Source organism: Kogia breviceps, chromosome 2 (genome assembly GCF_026419965.1).
Source record: "Kogia breviceps isolate mKogBre1 chromosome 2, mKogBre1 haplotype 1, whole genome shotgun sequence".
NCBI lineage: Eukaryota > Metazoa > Chordata > Mammalia > Artiodactyla > Physeteridae > Kogia > Kogia breviceps.
In genome coordinates, this window is record NC_081311.1 from 177992286 (window position 1) to 178006336 (window position 14051).

The following is a 14051-nucleotide window of genomic DNA, read 5'->3' on the forward strand; positions in this document are numbered from 1 at the left end:
TTCCTTCAACAGATGCTTAAATGTGTATTTATATTTAAAATACAAATAACTTCCCTATTAGCAGAGACCTATTTTAGGTGTGACCTGGGAAAGGATTAACTACAATTCCTTTTTCTTCTGAATCTTCCTGTAGAGAATTTGTGGGCAAGCAGCTTCCTCATTTTGATGGTGAGCAAGCAGAAAGTATTTGTGTAATTGAATCAGAGCATACCAACATCAGAAAATTCTATTTCCTACAATAAAAATTATTCCAAAGGGCAAAAAAAAAGAGATTATTTTTCCTTCACTTTTGCATATTTAAAGAGCATCTGCCAAGACAAAAAAGACAAAGACGGTGAGACATTTTATGTGTGAATCATTTTTATTTGCAAGTCCCTGTAATTTGAATGCTGAACTGTCCTGACCACACAGGTGTCTCCGGAGACATGAATTAAAAGTGAATTTAGGCAACAGACACTGGAATGGGATCTAGCCTTTCTCTTGGGAAAAAAAAGAGAGAGAAGTTCATACATACGTTCCTTGATAAATATTAGCTTTTTTTCTTTTCTTCTCCCTACCCCTTCCTCCATTGCACTCTCTTCCCTTTTCAATGTAACTTGAATTTCTCTTTTAGTTTTGCTGTTAAGTATGATTTTGCTTTCAGATAGCATTTTGCTTTTTCAGATAGCATCATAGAATCACAGAGTCCCCGAAACGCAAATCTTTCCTTCTAAAGATGCATGCACTTTGTTACACGAGTCTCATGTATCTTGAAGATATTTTTTGTTAAGTAGTGACATTCTCAAGTATTCCAGTTCCCCTTTTAAAGGTAGAGGACAGAACATGGAGACTAGGTGACATGCATTGTCACCTAGTTGGTGACTCACCAACTTGCCTGGAAGAGGGAACCATTTTCTCTATCCATTCAGACAAACTTTTTTTTTCCTTCTGTTTTTGCCCTGAGCCTTGTTTCCCCTGTCTAATACATTTAGATGCTTTAGGCATGCACACGCACACACACACACATGCACACGCACACACACACACACCCTTTTACATCATTGCAGCATTATCCTTGACTTTTTTTTTTTTTTAACATTTAATTAGCATTTGTACCAGGTCAATGCTAGTTTCCCTGTTATGCAAACCCACACCCATGCTAAGAGTCTCTAGGGTTAGGAACATAGTGATGATATGACTATTTGGTTTTGGTGTTTGTGTACAAGGAGCCCCAGGTCATTTCCAGAGAAAATGAAAGATTCTGAGGACAGCCTCACCATTGAAAATGACAGGTCTTTTTTTCTTTTTTTTTTTTTTTTTTTGGTGACGAAGAAAAAGAGCAACCATGATAAAGAGTCAAGGGAATATGGAATATCAAAAATAGACAATGAAAATAAATAGACAATGAATCAACTCTCCGTTCAGTCAAGAGAGTTGTAAAGCTAAATTTGGAGTGCATTGAAGAAGTGGCTTTATGAGAACTCTAAGTACTTAGGGAGAGGGAGTACACCCAGATTAGGAGACATTATCTTGATGACAGCTCCTTGACATTTAGATATTTGTGTAAACTCCCCCAATTCCAAGAGCTGCTTCTGTGACTTCTGCAAATTTCCTCAGGGCGAGAGCTCCCATGAGCTCCTCTGCTTCTGGGATCCTGTGTCCCTGCTTCTGCCCCTGCTAAGCACAAAGATGATTTTCAACCCTTCCCAGATTCCCACCAAACATCTCCTCCCATCCTAAGAGATGCATGATGGGACCCAGCATATGGGTGGGGCTGGGGAATGGTTTAATAGGGTTTACATTGAAGCAGTACAAACACTTCCAAATAAAACTTTAAGAAGGCCCAACTTAAATACTTAAATATCCTTTATTGTACACAGACAACCTCCTCCCCTGAGCCCCACCCTGCCCCAGAAATCCCAAGGGCATTTTCACTTGCCCTTTCAGCCATGTAGTTCCCAAACACTTACATTGTCAGTGTTTCCCTTTCGGGCCCAGTCTCATTCCACTACCTGCCCGCTCCTCACAAGCAAAAACAACTATTTTTTGCTTTCTCAAGTTGACGGAGAGAGCCTTCTCTTAGATCCCCACGCCCTCACTTTCTGTCCCAAGCAGCTGACAGTGGGTTTTCCCTAAACAGTGGGATTCTGGGGCCATCTATTTACAGACAGAATCTCACCCATGTCACAGTTTTGCCCAGGACTACTCATGGCTTCTCTCTCAGAGTCATTGCAACTTAGAGACCAACTTTGTGAAAAGTTATTATCAAATTCAGGTGCTCAGTTAGAGTGAGTCTTTCTCTATTCTCCTAAAAATTTGAAACTTTATTGAATTAGATGAAAAAATTAGGATATGAAAGCTTACCACCTCCTGCCCTCCCCACCCCCAGTGAATCTGTTATCTCCACTGAGACCACTCACTTCCTTGTAGCAGCATAACAAGGGAGTTAAGAGACCAGAAGCTCAGCAGCTACTAGTCCAGTTGGCTCCACTCCTTTTTTTAAATACATTTATTTATTTATTTATTTATGGCTGTGTTGGGTGTTCATTGCTGTGCACTGGCTTTCTCTAGTTTCAGCAAATGGGAGCCACTCTGTTGTGGTATGTGGGCTTCTCATTGCAGTGGCTTCTCTTGTTGCAGAGCACAGGCTCTAGGCGTGTAGGCTTCAGTAGTTGTGGCTCGCGGGCTCTGGAGCACAGGCTCAGTAGTTGTGGCGCACGGGCTTAGTTGCTCCGTGGCATGTGGGATCTTCCTGGACCAGGGCTTGAACCCGTGTCCCCTGTACTGGCAGGCAGATTCTTAACCACTGTACCACCAGGGAAGCCCCCTGGCTCCACTCAATCTCTGGGTTCCTCAGTTTCCTCATCTGTAAAATAGTAGAACCACCTTGTTGTACAGGCAAAATGAGTTAACATGTATGGAGCATTTTGAAAAATACTTGACACCTGTAAATGTGAGCCGGTTTTGTTTGAACTTGGCCATATGACAAAGGCTAGGGAAGGGCTGGGCAGAGCACAGACAGACGGTGGCAACAGAGCTCATTTTGCAGAATTTTTCCCCCAGGGGAGACAGAAGAGATGGTTGATGTTGCTATTGTAAGAGTTTGGAAAACTCTACTCAGGAATTAGTCCTTTTGGCAGGCTTTGGCTATAAACTTTTGTAGGTGGAAATCCTAAAGAAAAGCTAGGTGTCTCTCTGGTCCCAGTATTTCACAACCATCTGGGCTTTCTTTTCTGGATAAGGCTTTATTTTATGAGCAAATCTGGGTATTTTCACAAGTAGACCCTAGTTTCCATTGAAATGGATTTCTGTTGCTCTCATGTAATATTCCTACATTTTCTGAACAAAGTGCACTTAAAAGTCTCTGAGGGAAAAAATAAAAAGAATGAATTGCATATGCTTAACATAGGGCTTGCTCACTGTCTCTCTGAAGAATGCCTATCTTATAATCTCATATCCATAAAGTGCCTTGTATATAGTACATGCTCAATAATTACCAGTTGGTTTGATTTTAATCAGTTAGAAAAACAACAACACTGAAAGATCATTTTAAAAGACTGGCAACTTCCACACAGGTTTAGCAGCAGCAGCAGCAACAGCAATTTAGATAAGTTTTCCATCCAATCCTAAAGGGACTTAATCACTTGGGTTTGTATGTTAATTTGCTGCACTTTAACCACATAGGAGTCTTAGATCTGGGAGTAACCAGGGAGAAAAGAATATACTTGTTCTCATTTTCAAGTGTCCTAGGATAAATTGCATTCTACTCACTGGTGCCAGAAAAAATCAATACAAATCATAACAGTAAAAATATTCATTATTTGTGAAGAAGAAAGAAGCAAAAAACAAACAAACAAACAAAAAAAAACCATGACTCCGGGAAACCGCAGAGAGAAATTTTCAAAGCATACCAGGATCATCAAGTTACACAGTTCTAGGAGCTCTATTTGCAAAAACTATGTGAAATGTCACCTGGAATTGCTCAAAAGGTGGCCTTGAAGAACACCTTTGGTGTCTAAAATTTTAAGTGACTTGCATTATGGTCACAAATGGTTCATTCCTTTTCTGTTTACATGGGGTGATCACATTTAAAAGGATAAGAACAACATTTTTTGAGTACTTACTATGTGCACAGTATAGCCCAAGTTTACGCATATTAATTCATTTGATTTAAAGATTAAAAAACATGAGATAGGTACTCTTATGTCCATTTTAAAGATGAGAAACCTGAAGCCAGAAATGTAACTCACCCAAGGTTACACAGTTACTAAGTAGTGGAGCAAGGGTTCCAATGTATTTGGTCAGGTTGTTCTAGTGTCTGAGGTTCTACAATGCTGCCTTATTTATCTGGCCTTAGTGCCTGCCAGGGCACCTTGGTATTCATGGCTATTTTGGCTGATGCCAACATTTTCTGGCTGGGTACACTGAGCATGAGCTTTTTGATTAGAATTTTAGAGAGAATATGCAAGAGACTCATCTCTTCCCTAAGACTATGGGGATGTCTGACTGATTACAGGGACCTCCGAAAAGCCACTCACTGAACAAATTCAGAAAAATTGGACGTCAAACCTTCTGAACATCCCACTGGGAATTCATGGAAACCGGGGACAAAAAGTCTTCCTACTTAAGTGGTGAGAGTGGGGGACTCTCTTAAGGCCTGGAGTGCTTCTTGTCCCCAGCAGGAAGAAAGTGAGCCAACGTCTACATGGTCTTCTCTAAGTAGGAGGACCCAGATGGTTTTGGACTCTAGCAGGAGGCCTCATTCATACCCTGGATTTTAAGACATCGTACCCCATGTCTCATCTCCCACGTCCCCTTTGTGGGGAAATTAGAAAAAATCACCATGATTGTTAGGTGCTTTGAGATTTTAAGTTGGATGCATCCTTGTGAATGTAAGGCAGTCATTTTTCCTTTAAAGTCATTTGATTATTCCCAGATCAGCAATTCTGTCTCATGACAAAATCTTTGATAGTCACTTTTTATCTTTGAAGAGAATAATTTCCAAAAGAAAGTAGGTGAGGGAATTACCATAATAGGATAGACAGTTGGCCCTCTGTATTCACAGGTTTCCCATCCTTGGATTCAACCAACTGCAGATCAAAAATATTTGGAAAAAAATTCCAGAAGCTTCCAAAAAGCAAATCTTGAATTTGCCTCAATCCAGCAACTATTTACCTAGCATTTACATTGTATTTACAACTATTTACCTAGCATTTACATTGTACTAAGTATTATAAGTAATCTAGAGATGATTTTAGTGTATGCAGGAAGATGTACATAGGTTATATGCAAATACTGCACCATTTAATATAAAGGACTTGAATGCTTGAGCATCTGTGGATTTTAGTATTTAGTAGGGGGGCAGTCCTGGAACCAATCCCCTGCAGATACTGAGGGATGACTACAAAATATTTGGCATTATGAGATGGTTACTTTAGGCAAAAGGAATAGGGAAATCAAAGAAGAAAAGAAAGGGAGATTTTAGTTTTCTCAAAAACTAACAAAGTCCCACCTTAGGCAGTATCAGGTTAGAGCAGTTCTGAAAGGATTACCTGGCCCTCAACCCTTGGGAATTCTCAGCTCTGTGGTGTTTGCTTTTGTCTCCCAACAGAGGTGTGGTATGAAGGGGTCACAGAGAAGGTGAGCAAGACGTGGAATGCTTCACTTCCCCACAGTAAAGTAACACTCTTCAGTCAAACCAGGTGAGTTGAAATAACTGGATATTCTCCTTGAAGCTAATACATTTCTATCAGATACTTCTTCAACAATTCTTATTCCCTGACTGGAGCATTCTTTGCTGATACCAATTATAGGAGGATGGAAGTAGTCAAAACACCTCCAAAGAAGAAAATGGCAAAGAAATAGAATGATATTTTATGTTGTCTACAAAAGAGATAATTCATAGTACACTATCTATACTTGAATGAGTTAGAGATTTGCAGCTTGGTCTAATAAAGAAATAACATGGTAAGCTTTTAGTTTTTCTTTTTAAATCAGATTGGTTTAACAAGCATTGCTGGTATAGAGCCAACTGAAGATATTTGAGGGAAAACAACTGTTTAGGAAATCAGGCAATGAGACTGAATAGATTCTAAGCCAATCTGAGTCTCAGTTCCCTAGTGTATGAAATAGTAGACTGGACTAAATTATCTCTAAGAACAATTCTTGCTCTGAAAACTCTTTGGATATTTGTTAATTTATAAACATATACTACACAGTTAGTCACTGTGAACAAAAGCAATTGAATAGTATTATGTGTATTTCACTGACTCTGCTGTGAGAAACTGTCCTTGGCTTGTAGACAAAATACAGGAATAAGGGACTTTGAACACAAGCAGTATATATAGGCAATGAAAGATAAGACACCAAAACTTTCTTGAAGCTCTCCTACATCGCCTATCTACCTTATTAGAACTTTCTTAATAGCTATTTATCCTTTAGAAGTTCTCATATGAATTACCAACTACCTGTGAAAATAAATCATCATTTATTTCCAGTGGAACTTTTATTTCCTCCTTGAAGATGAATGCAGAAACTCAAAGAATCAAGGAAATTAGGACTACTTGGAGTTGCCAATGTAATCAAACTCCCCTCAGTAAAAGAAAACTTGTATGTTCTGAAAGGATTATATTAGTTGGCTGACAAGTTCTTGAACATAAGAACCCACTTAAGCAGATCTACGTAGAGCAGAGTCTAGTGCTGAAAGGAATTGGCTCGCTCAACACTTTCACTCCTACCTAGTACACCTCCTACTCTTGCCGCGCTTTTACTTTTTTTTTTTTTTTTTTTTTGAGGCTTCTCCAGTTCTGGTTAGGTTTCAACTAAAGTTTGGCATCTTCATCCAACAGTTAGTGTTAGTGCTGAGCATAACTTGAAGACAGTCTGTTCCACTGGAAAGAACATGGGCTTTGTAGTAAAATAGATCTCCCTTTGAGCTCTTTGCTCGTTTTATTAGCTAGGTGATTTGGGGGAAATGATGGACCCTCTCTGAGTTCAGTTTCCTCCTTAATAACTGGAAGGATAGCATTAACTTTTCAGGGTTATTATGAATAATAATAACTTAATGTAAGTGAAGTATTTAGTATCATAATAACATTAAGTAAATAAACTAATTGTAACTAAAATTAAGAAAGTAACTTTGATAGGATTTTTGAGTGAACATATAATCTGATCGTGTTGCTTCCCACTTTCAAATTTTAATGAGCCCCTCTTGCTCTGAAAATTCCAAGCTCCGTCATATAGCTTAAGATGTCCTTCCTGCTCTGATTCTGACCTCTCTTGTTCTGTTATCTGTCCCCACACCTTTCACTGCACTCTGCTTCAACCGTACTGAGGGCTTTGTTGTGGCTCTTGTATCGTGCTCAGAGACAATTCATTCTTCTGCCTGAAACTCATGTTTCCCTCCTTGACCTACAGCTAACTCTTAGCCAACTCTCAGTTTCATTTAGTCACTGCTACATCCAATGTCTTCAACAGACTTCCTCAACCAGCCTAAATTATGAGTTGCCATAACATCCTGCATTTTTTTGTCTTAGTACTTAGCACGCTGTTCTAGGATCTCCTAGTCGGGTAACTGTGTCCTCCTTACACTGAGTTCATTGAGAACTGGACTGTGTCTGTCTTGTTATCTCACCATAGCCTAGCAATATGCCTGGCACATACTATGCAATCACTAAGTAAGTCACAGTAGACAAATAAACGAATGTAGTCTTTCAATTTCATTACTCCCTGTTTCCAGTTACACAACTTTGGACATCCATGAGAAAGATATGAGCTTCCTGTTTCCTGCTTACTACTCCCTGTTCTAATAGGAAAGAAACATGTGGATTAGGCAGAATGCTTAATTGTTAAGGGAAATTCTGCCGATTGGCACAAAACTGGCTAAGATATTCTCTCTCAAGAGGTCAGGCTTGATCAGTAGAAAGAGGTGATTTTTTTGTAAAGTTAATTATTAAAAATATGTAGTATACTGCATATATGGTGTGATTCCAGTTACATAAATATATGTATTCATACTTATGCAAAGGAAGAATACCAGAAAGAGAAGGAAAGTTTCAGTTAGGCATCTCTAGGTGTTTTTATTTTCTTCCTCATGTTTTTCTGTATAGTCAAATGTGCTGCAATGCCTATGCATTAATGACATAATTTTCAAAGGATTAATGCAGATAAAATCTTTGAAAAGAGACTTGTTTTTATTTGTGCTAGAAACAAGAAGAGAATTCTAGGAAACTACTAATTTTTTTGCTCGCCTATATCTATTACTTCCTTAAGTCACTATTTCTCATGGATGTTAGACTCTCCCAGGCTTTACACTATCCCCTCTACCTAGAACCCCTGTCAGGTAATGTACATTTCACTATGTCTTCAGAATTCACTTCCTTTGCAAAGTCTTTCCAGATAAGACGCTTGTCAAATGAGAAAGGTCTTCCTTCCCCTTCAAGGGAAATCCTGTAGCAATTATTCTCAGGTCTATTCTCTCTATTCCTTTACTGTTTTTTTTAGTTTTTTTGTTATTGTGGTTGTTCCCTAATTTCCCAATTATATTTCTCGCTCCCTAAAGTTAGAAGCTTGCTTCTCACAGATTTAATGGTTTGTAGGATGACACTGGTTACACAGAAGATTTTTCCGAAATACTATTGATGTAATGAATATTGCATAAGAAGATGCATCCTGCAATAAATTAGCAAGTAAGAGTGCAGGTCCATCCATTTCCAGGATATGGGTGATTGGTTCCTGACTTTTTAGGCCATTATGGGATTTGGATCTCTAGTATGTCCTCTTTTAAATTTTAATTTTTCCCCAATATGTTCTTATATCAAGTGCAATGAATGACAAATTTTTAATTAGGAAAACAAAGTTTTCCTTTCTTCTAAAAAACCCACAAAATTACCTAGCTTTGGAAATCATTGAGAAGTTGTATCTATTAAGTACGTTGTCTTTAAAGACAAATGAAAAGTACAATCAAATGATAATGTTATGTTACTAGATCATTAATGGTTCTTACCTGTCCACTAAAGGAAATTTTAAAAGAATGAATAACTTTGAAATAATCACAGCAAACTTCCTGCTCAATATTATGACAAGAATTGTTTAAAAATGAGAAAGTCAGTAAAGATTTCTTCCTTTTAAGAAACTCCAATTTGTTAGAACTATGAAATTTAGATTGATCTTTTAAAACTGTATGAAGTTTAATATATTAAGATTTTGTACATCATTAGCTATTGTGCTTCATCAGATCGATATGTTTTGCTGATTGGTATTGCTTGTCAACAATTCCCCTAGTTCATACCAATTGGTCTTGAAAAGAATAAAAATCAATTTTTAGTATTACCAGGGAAAGAAGTTCTCAGTTTTAGGAACCTCTCCCCCTGTCAAACCCACCCCAAGGAGGAAAGAAAGCATTTCATGGATATCTAAAAATGGTCAACCAGCTATCTCCAGAACGCTTTGGAAATAATCAACATTCCTTGGTGCTGGACCTGGAGTCCTGAATTAACCCAAAAAGACAGGATCATATTATCTGAGTCTTAATATGCTCTTTTACGTGAGCAAACCTGCAAGAATAGGAAAGGAAGGAAGTTCATGCCAGTACTCTGACCCTCTATAAAACCTCAAGGTTCTGGGACTTGCAAAGATTCAGAGTAAAAGTGCATTGTGCCTTGCACATAGTAGACATATCACTGTTTGTTTATGTCATACTTTAATAATTGAAATGCCAGCCACAGGAATCCAGCTAATGCTTACTTCACTGCAGCATGAGGTTACATTCAGCAATACCACTCAGAATAACCAGGAGAAGACAAAGGAAAATGGTATGACGGTAACGTCAAAGGCTCTGATTTCTAGATATAGTTGTGCTCTGAGTTTTTTATGTTTGCTCTTTTCCCACTGAAAAATGGGAATAATACCCTTGTCACTGACCATTGGAATGTTGAGGAGACAATAAGTTAGTAACTGGAAAGAATTTATGGTGAAAGGTGCTATGTGAGTTCATGGTATTTGTTAATGTCATTACTCAATCAGTTCTGGCCCAATGTGGAAACAGAAGCAACTTCTATTACAAACAAGTTGCTAAAATAACCTTGGGAAAGAGAGAATAAATGAATCTACAAAGACAAATAGGTACCAGCTGGATTATTCAGATATGTTGAGGTTGTAGGCTTTTAACACTAAAAACAATGTCCTTTTCATTTCAAGGAAGAATCATTTGGGGAAGAAAAGTAGGCAACCTATTAATAAATGAAAGAGTGACATTTCTAGGTGCATATTAACAAATATGTTTATAAAAACAGCTTCTATTGCAAGATTCTACTAAGCAGAAGTCTCCTTTAGCAGATTTTAAAAACAGGGATATGTAGCCAAAGGTCCAATGTGTGAACTCTGGAAATACTCAGGACTTAACCAGACTTCAGCAGGTTCATTAGAGTCTTAGAAACACTACAAAGGGAAATATGTATATTAATTTAATTTATTAAAATTTGTATTAAAATTTATAAATATTAATATGGATGTAAATTTGAACTGACAACAGCTATGACTTTGCCATCCGCCTTTAAGCTTCTTCCAGTCAATTTCTAAAGGATAGAATGCTACTTTTCCTGCCCATGGATAGCTATTAATCATGGGGTGGAGCCATCAGAAATGTCTCATCCCCACTCCTAATATTTCCTTCCGTGTACAGGGATCTACATTAGCATAGTGATGCTGACGTCTTTGCCCTCGTGGGAAGAAGAAATCAGTTAATTTTATTGAGCCCCTTTATCTCCTCATTCTCCTGGGAGTGGGGTGCCTACAGAAAGCACACATTACACCTTCCTATTTGAGACCCCAAGTTTTAAAGGAGGACTATGTTTCCAATGCTGGGAAGAGGGCAGGTAAGTCTCTCTAAATCTGAGGTTCAGCATTCGTAAACTCATTCTCCAAAATCAGCTTTACTGGTAAGAAAATTGATAATGTTCTCTATCTTACTATCTTATTTTTCAGGGGTTCAGAATCAGCTAAGGAAAGACATGCCCCCTAGTCTTGAGCTCCCTACTGACCCAACAACCCACATTACAATGGGAGTTACACCTGCCTTTTCTAGGCTAACGGAAAGAAAGACAAACCTAGGTCTCCAGAGTCTTGGGAAAAATGATCATAGATATGAACTCACCAAAGTTAAACTCAGCCATTAAAAAAATGGACTCTGGGTTTTTTTCCTGTGGCTGTAGTCAAATCACCACAAATTAAGTGACTTCAAAACACAGAAATGTATCCTCCCACCGATCTAGAGGACAGAAGTCCAAAATCACAGCAGGGCCGTGGTCCCTCTCGATGCTCTAAGTGAGAATCTGGTCCTTGGCTCTTTCAGCTTCTGGTGTCTGCCTGCGTTCCCTGGCTGTGGCTGCATCCCTCTAACCTGCCTCTGTGATCACATTGCCTCCTCTTCTTTGTGTGTCAAATCTCCCTCTGCGTCCCACTTATAAGGATATATGCAACTGCATTTAGGGCCCACTTTGATAATCTGGGATGATCTCCTCATCTCAAAATCCTTAATCACACCTACAAAGACCACTTTTCTATTTAAGGTACCATTTATAGACTCTAAGGATTAAGACCTGATAGCTTTGGGAAATGATATTTTAGCGTACCACACAAATTTAATAGTCACAAACAAGTATCATTTTTCCTCCTTCCTCTATATTCTGACATTTTACAATTTAAGATACAAAAGTATGTGGTCTAAAAACACAGCCTTAGAGAATCAAGAAGGTGAATTCATCCTAGACTTAAACCAACCAAATGATATTTATAAGGAATATATCATAAAGTGATCAGCTTTTCTGTGCATGTGTATGAATCACCACATTTTCAAAGACATAGCATATAAGTTTCTACCAGAAATGTGGCAAAGTATAAATAAAAAATGTAAATAATCCCTACATATATTGTTGATATTAAAAATTCAGGATCACTGTTCCCTATAAAGCTGTTGTTTAAAATCTTGGTTGAAGCATTTGTCGAAATAGCTCAGGAATTAAGAATAAAATCTTTTGTTCTTTCTGTATATAAAGCATATGATGGAATTATTCATATCACTGATATGAACTTGGCATTTTACTATTATAGACAACATTCACCTTTTATCTAAGAACTGTTGTCTTCTTAGGCACACTGAATTTCATTTTACTTTTTAAACCAATATTTACGGTTTCCTTTGTATTGTCATGTTCCATCCACATTCAAAATATATGCCACTTGGCAAGTTATTGCTTACACTAAGGTGAGTTGGAGACAGCAAGTCATGATGAATGGTAGGTGCTCACCTTCTGCTAAGTATTCTCACTAGCTAAGAATCGTGTACTCAAGAACACACGTGCACTGTTTCAGTTAGGATAGGCTATGCTGTAATAACAAAGAGATCTCCAAATTCAGTGTCTCAGGGCATAAGACATTTATTTCTCTTTCAGATAAAAAGTGAGGGTGAGAGTTCCAGGTCAGTGGCAGTCATTCGGTGGGCCAGGATGACAGAGTTCTATCATCCTTTCAAGGTGGTTATTGGGTCCATGTCAGGAAGCCAGACAGTGAAGAGGCATGTAAGAGCACACCAGCGACAGAACTCTAGCACCTGGCCACTCTAGCCTTGCCTGACTGCAAGGGAGACCGGGAAATATAGTTCAGCTGTGCTCTCAGGAAAAAGAGGAGAAGGGATTTTTGTGAGCAGCTTGCAGCCTTTGCCACATGCACTATACAAATTTCTGCCTCAGCAAAATAAAAGATACTGTATAAACAGTGATCATGGCCTTTGGGGTTGTCACAAGCATTCACACCTGCAAACTGCAAGAATTCATTCTACCCAAGCATCTATTTATGCTTAATCTCAGTTAGGGAGGGGAAAAGGAAAGAAATGGTTTATTTGGGGGGGGGGATAATATAGGAGGTAATATTAGCTTGTATAAATAGTCTCAAATGATGGTAATGCAAGGCTAAAGTCTTTTTTTAAAGTACATTTTAGTATTATATAGTGTATGTTGAGAAGCTTTTCTCTCTTCAGTTCTTCAATCTATTGAGGAGGGAAATAGGCCAAGGAAGTTAAACTTCTCTTCTCAGGGGGGCCTAACTGTTGGCCCAGGCTGGTTTCCAAGAGCTGAAACAAGGGATGGTAACTGGTAGGGCTGTTCTTTTGCTGAATAAAGAGAAGAAAAGAAGAATTCCATGTCTGTTTCCCAGGCACAGGGAGGACCAGGAAGCAAGGAAATCTCCAATTTTCAAGTCCACTGAGCAGAATACAAGAACAGGGTCCAAGACAAAGAGTTCTCCATTGAGAACCAGCAAAATGGAGCAATCAAGTCCTGTGGACAGGCTGAGCCTGGAAAGAAGCCCAGAGGCCACAGCTTTCTTGGGAGGGAGGTTTCTCTGGACCCTTAAGGAACTGAGACTTTGACATTCCAACCCTGCCGTGAGTTTGAGCTTTGTCCACTCCCTCCATTTGGAGAAGAGTAATCTGAAGCTAAACCAGCATGTTATGATCACACTGATCTATGGAAAATCATGAAGCGAAAACAAAAGTTCACAAACAAAATTAGTAGAACCACCTGTAGGACCTGTGTTGAAAGAGAAACTAGCTTTCGTGGAGAAGAGGTGTGAATAGCATGGGAATTAAACACACTGACTTTGGATTTAAAAAGTTTGATTCAATTCCTGTTCCTGCCACTAAGTAGCCTGTGACTTTGAGCGGATAATCTATACTCTTTAAATCTTAGTTTCCTATCTGTAAAATGGGAGATAAAAATAATACCTAACTCATATGTTTTCTTTAAGATTTAAATGAATGTTCAACTGTATTTAATAAGGTATAGGAGCTCAACAAATATTAGCTAAAAGTATTTCCAAAAATGGAGTTTTTCTTTACTTTCTTTCTTGGTATAAAAATTGTCCCTTATATCTAAAAACCAATCAGTCCATCAAACCTCACCCCCATGACCTCACAGGCTCTATTGAGTACAAGGTGAGGGTTAAGTTATGACAACTGATACATCTAGCAAAAATATATGTTAATTTAAGACATTTCCTTTCAGACATGAGTGTTCCAC